Here is a 6,568-nt window from a genome sequence, read left to right as displayed (position 1 = left end):
GAGGGGCTGTATGGGTTTGACAGGTATTGATTCTTGTGCAACATGTCTTCAAAATATTTCACAAGACTGGAAAATTCAGATTGTTCGAAGTGTTTCATCATTATGATGTTATGTTTTACACGGTCTTGTGTAGCTTGAGACCAATATGCTGAGAGGAAGGCATGGTAAAATTCTCCTTCACTGTGGCAATCGTGAATGACCGATCGCATTCTTACAGCTGGTTCATTCTCTAAATAGCCACACATGAATTCTAATCTGTGTTCTAACGACCAGTTGGGAGGAAAACAATGAGAGAATTGATGGAGCCATGCTTGTGGATGAATGTCGTTGCCAGAATTCTTAAACGTTTTGAATTTACGTGTAGTAATGAACAGCTTATAGTCAAAATCATCGTGTCGGCGAGTAGCATCTCGGTCATAGTTACGTCGTGTCGGCGGTTCCATCTCAATATTCGGTGTACCTTGCCAATTTCTTTCATAATTACCGAAATGCCCTGTATTATTATTTTGTGGCTTTTGCGTATTTCTAAGTTCCTCTTCCCGTGTTGGAGCGCGAGTGTCTTCTGAAATACGTAATTCTTGTATTACCTGTGTCAGCTGATCTTGTACTTCCCGGATTTCTCTTTGGTGTTGCGTATCAATTTGATTCAGATTTTGTTTCACTTTCCTAATTTGTTCGCTCTGTTCTGTGTCATTAAAGACTACCGGTTTTGCGTCATTCAGATTATCATCTACCTTCGTAGATAAATTATTTAGCTGATCCGAAAGTTCAACTACTTTCTCTGATAATGAACACATTTCCTCAGTGTGTTTTTCTGAACCAAGTTTCAGAGTGTCCATTTGTGTTGAAATCGAATCTACTGTGTCCTTTAAGTTATCCTGAGTTTTTGCAAGTTGCGTAACCGAATCGGTAGATGCAACTGAGTCAAATTTAGCTTGCAAGGTGTCGTGATTTTCATGAACAATGGTTTACAGTTCTTTTATGGCTGCTTCGTGATTCTGTAATACATTTTCATGCCGCGAAAAAATAGGTTGAAAATGCTCACAAATTTGTGTTTTTACGTCATTACAGACTTTTTGACATTTCGATTCAATGTTATGTAACTCAGTAGTTAAATCTTCACGTGTTTGTTCAAGCGTGGTGTGAAGATTTTGTTCCATTGCGTCTAACTGTTGCTGTGTTTGTCTCTGATGTTGTTCCATTGTGTCTAACTTTTTAAGATTTTGTTCCACTGTGTCTAACTTTTTAAGATTTTGTTCCACTGTGTCTAACTTTCGAAGATTTTGTTCCATTGTGTCTAACTTTTGAAGCTTTTGCTGTGTTTGTCCCATTTGCTGTATTAATTGTAATAACAATGCACTGGTGTCTGGAACATGTTCCTCAGTGCTTTTCGGCAGTGAATTTGCACCGGCAACATTCACATTTTGACAAGCAGAAAATGTGTCTTGACTTATTTGAGAAAACGGTGAGGAACCAAAACCTGAATCTACAGTATTTGCGAGATTGTTTCCTGTCATTTCGGATTCCTGAGGCGAGCTGTTGCCGACCGATCGATCGATAATGCTTCCCTCTTCACTAATTGTTTCACTGTCCACGCCATTGTTTGCCGCCCGCTCCATTTCCCTATGCACAATTACCAAATTACTACTTTGAACATCAGTTAATTCATAACTCGGTGGCGCTAACACACTGCTCTCATTTTCACTGTCATTTCTCAGTTTACTTTGGAGCCTAGTATTACGTTTTTCACACGCCATTATTGTCACAGTATTTCACACGACAACACAGAAAAACACAATTTGAAGAGCAAAAATAAGAGAACACATTAACATAACACTGAAAATAATATCTTGTTAATTACAGCTGCGAAATACTTGGTGCAAATCTATATGCATGCCACAACTGTTTTACTGTACAACAATGAAAGGCTACAACTACAAAGGAGATTCTCTCTACAATTACGCGCTAGCAATAAACAAAAGCTACACTAAATACACAAACTACAAGAAAAATCAGAAGATTCCAGTGAGGTATCCTGGCAGGGTCGCCATATGAAACGTCCCCTTAGAACAATTATACATGACTGTCCTTAAACTGACACACAATATTTTTAGCGCAACGCAATCTGACTTTCAAAATTCCCTACAAAAGAATGGCCCTGACTAACATTAAACTATACCTTTCACAAATCACTTACCTCACAAAAACCTTCGCTGCTCAAGCTACTGCAATACAGCGAGCGCCACTACTGCCAGCTAAATAAAAGATTCAAACTACTAAAGGCACTAACTACTGATAGGGATAGTTAGCAAATGAAAGATATTAATAGAGAACAAACAATGTATTTACCTTAATATCATCACAAGTCATAATATATATATCAGTTCATGACAAATTGCAAAACTCCGCCATCTCTCTCCCCACATCCACCACTGCTGGCGGCTCACCTCCAACTGCGCAACGCTACGCGCTGTTCACATCCAGCTGCCGCTGCCCAACACTACAATGGCAGACAACAATGCAAACTAGCCACAGACTGCACACAGCACAGCCAGTGATTTCATTTTGAGCGCTACGTAACGTTGCCAATAAGAAAACAAACAGCCTACTTACAGTAGTACATTGGCATTTCCTTTGCCCACAGGTAGAATGGCTATTACAAGATCATTCCATACTTCGCAAATCGCAACTCCTTTCGCTTTCTTTGGAGAGGGTGACAATTACTTGTTCTATACCACTAATGCAATTTGCGCCTGGTACAGCAGTGGGTGATGGTGTGAAGTTTTGTCCCTTTTCCAAAACTAATTTTGCTGCATCATCAATCTCTTTCCCCCGACGTTGATTACCGTTCGTCATGGCTATTCTTGCGGGTGTTACTCTCTCACAGCCAGACGTTGGAACTTGGAGACTTATTTGGTAGTATGTATCGATATCGGTCCTCATTATCCCAACAGACATGTTCCCAAGAATCAGGCAAGAGTACACAAGCCATCTGTAAGTGATGTGTGTGTACTTCCTCAGGTATTGCGTCCAGTTCCCGACATGTGTATCGGCCCTTCCCCTTACTAGGGCCGGACTAGTGCTTCTCGTGGTGTGGTGGGCGGCTGAGGTTCGACCAAAAGCGGCTGCACAACCAAGGCTCTACGGTTTACAAAAGTTCACCAGCAAGATGTTCCACTACATCCAATTGTGAATAATACAGGCACACCTACGCGTATTAAATCCCTTCCTTTGTAAAAGTCAGCACCACATCAGGAATCTACAGATTTTATTTAACAGCTCCGAGAACTACACCTTCATGACCAGGACCTTATGGTGAGCATTGATGTGGTCTCTCTCTTCACCAGAGTCCAGTTTTCTAACTTCCTCAACACAATCAGGAAGAAATTCAACCCAACAACGACTAATCTTTTTCAATTTGTTTTCATATCAACATTCTTTGTCTTCAATGACGACTATTATGAACAAACGAATGGCGTCGCAATGGATGTGCTCTATTATCGGATGTGACAAATTTCTTTATGGAGGATTTCGATGAGAAAGGTCTTAAAGCAGCTGCCTTGAAGCCTTTGTTGATGACACATTTGTGGTGTGACCACATGGAAGTGAAAAACTTCTGGAGTTCTTCCAGCATTTGAACTCTCAGTGCCCCAGTATCAAATTTCTCGTGGAGCTAGAAGAGAATGGCGATCTGCCCTTTTTGGGTGAGTTAGTCAAGCGCAAAACGGACGGCACTGTGGGATACAACATGTACAGGAAAGCCGCCCACATTGATTGTGGAGGTATGATGTGCATTGGTACACAGGGCCTGTGCGATACTGGATGAAGAGCCTGCCAAGGGAGTTAAGGAAGAGCGGGAATGGGGAGGGGGGTGTGGGGGGGGGGAGGAATCCTGGCTTCAGGCAGTATGTAAAGGCTCAGCAAAAAGAACGCAATGAGGAGGATAAGACAATGAGACCTCTGCCATATGCTGGCAAATTATCTGGTAAAATCGGCAGAACGCTGGCTCGACGTAATATTAAATGCGTTTTCTGTCCACCTCTGAAAACGCCTGCATAGCTAGACATGCCGAAAGACGGCTTGCAGCTCCATACGATGGGTGTTAGAGCTTAAGCAAACAACAAAATCTGCAGCTACAGACATTGCATGGCTACAGGGTCTCAATGAAGTATGAAGAAATGGGAATATTAAGAAAGACCTCGTCATTTTGGGACCGTGTTCTGACGGAGGCTATTGAAATTCGAGTGGCTGACCTAATGATGAGGAGTCAGTCGCTACACCTCAAGTAGTAAAGAAGAGTAGGTTCTAGATCAATATTTAAAATAAAACTCGTTTCACTCACTCACTCACTCTCATAACAAATTTTACGTAGAACATGCTGTTTTTTTATTACTATCCCCCAAATATCAGGTCTAACTTATTTATTTTCATTAAAATGTATATTTTATTATAAAATAAACAGAAATTTAAGAGGAATGAATATTTTTCATATTACATTCACTGATTATAAAAAAATTTCTTTTTTTTATAAAAAAGGTGGACATAATACAATAAAAATCAAATTTAAAGAAATAAGAGAAATAGTTACACAGGCCAAAGATGGACAATACGTTGTGGGACAATACGTTGAGAATGTGGGTTTCGTGGGAGGCGTGCCAGAGATAAATCCCTGCAGTCGCACTATCCTCTGTGTCCTCGGTGTCTCAGCCATGTAAGCAGGAGATCCCGGGTTCGAGTCCCAGTCGGGGCACACATTTTCATCTGTCCCTGTTGAGGTATGTCAAAGTCTGTAAGCAGCTAAGGGTGTTCATTTCATAGTAATTTCATTTCTTCACATTTTACAGTTACATTTATTACAGTTAGCGATTTTTAAAGAATTTAACAGTTTTTATATAGTTAAAATAATTTAAATAGAAGGAGGTGCAATGAATGTAGAACACTGCTGACAAACATTAACTGGCAAAAAAAGGTTGAGTCTATTTTTGTGTTAACAAATGGTGTTTTGCTTACTGACAACATAACCTCACTTTCCTGTTTCCTGTACATGCTCAGTACAATGTCTAATCGCAGTTATAAAAACTCTGCTGTCAGTTTTTGTTATATTTGTGGTGAATTTGTGATTAAAAACAACAAATAAACATTTTAGACTTTGTGAAAAAGGTTTATCTATCATACTTTGGATCTAAACTTGGTGATCAATATAAATCTTGGGCACTGCATAAGGTGTGTTATGTGTATGTTGAAGATCTGAGAAAATGGTCCAAAAAGGAGAAAAGAAGCCTTTAGATTTGCTGTTCCTATGATATAGAGAGAGACAAGAAATCATTCTGATGATTCCTACAAGAAGGTAATAAGTTACCCTAACCTTCCATCTACCATCCAACCAGTAGGGCATGGTGCAGATTTGCCGGTTCCAGAACCACCAGCTGATTTAAATCCTATTCCAACTGAAGTATTTTCTGATGTACAATGTGATTTATATGAACCAGATGATAATGAATTCCGTTGTAATACAGAATGTCAAGAGGCCAAATTGTTTACTCAGGCCGACCTTAACGGTTTGGTTAGGGATCTGGACTTCACGAAAGAAAAATCTGAATTGGTTGGCTTTAGATTAAAAGAAAAGAACTTATTGGCAGTTGGATCCAGCATACACATTTATAGAATTTTTTTCAGCAGGAAGGTGATTTAGTGTACTGCTCAGACATTCCCAGTCTGACGAATGAGTTTGGTATTGAATATTTTCTTTTATTTGTAATATAAATTTTGTATATGGTGTTGTATAAATGTTGGTTGATAAACATTGTATTTGTGACACAGTCTGTCCAGCCATGGCTGGTAAACGACGAAGATAAAGTAATACAAAAAGGAAAACTGAAGGCTATTTATTGATTCATCCAAAACTAGTTTAAAGGCTGTTTTATTACACAGTGTTAACAAGTACGTATCTACACCTGTTGGACATTCTGTATAGATGAAAGAAAGCTATGAAAACGTAGAAATAGTGCTAAATAAAATAGGCTATTCTGCTCATGGTTGGATGATATGTGGCAATCTAAAAGTAACATGCATGCTCTGTGGTCAGAAAGGTGACTTCTATATTTCTTGTGTAAATGGGACAGTAAGGCTAGGTATCAACACTGGTGCAGAAAGAACTGGCTTGTAAGGGAGTCTTTAAAACCTGGTGAGAAGAACATTCTATGCAAATATCTTGTAGATCCAAAAAACGTACTCCTACCACCTCTACATGTAAAGTTAGTCCTAATGAAACAGTTTTTAAAGGCTTTGCCTAAAGATAGACCATGTTTTAAATATCTCTGCGAAAAGTTTCCACACATTTCAGGTGCTAAACTAAAGGAAGGAGTCTTTATTGTACCTGACATTAGAAAATTGATGTTTGATGTTAACTTTGAATCCACAATGACCTTAAATGAGAAAGAAGCATGGGTATCATTCAAGCAAGTCGTTACAAAGTTCTTAGAAGATGAAAAAGACCCATAATATGTTTCTATTATAGCTACAATGTTAAACAAGTTTAAACCTTTAGCATGTTTAATGAGCCTGAAAG

This window comes from Schistocerca piceifrons, chromosome 8 (genome assembly GCF_021461385.2).
Source record: "Schistocerca piceifrons isolate TAMUIC-IGC-003096 chromosome 8, iqSchPice1.1, whole genome shotgun sequence".
Lineage (NCBI taxonomy): Eukaryota > Metazoa > Arthropoda > Insecta > Orthoptera > Acrididae > Schistocerca > Schistocerca piceifrons.
This window is presented reverse-complemented; position numbering follows the sequence as displayed.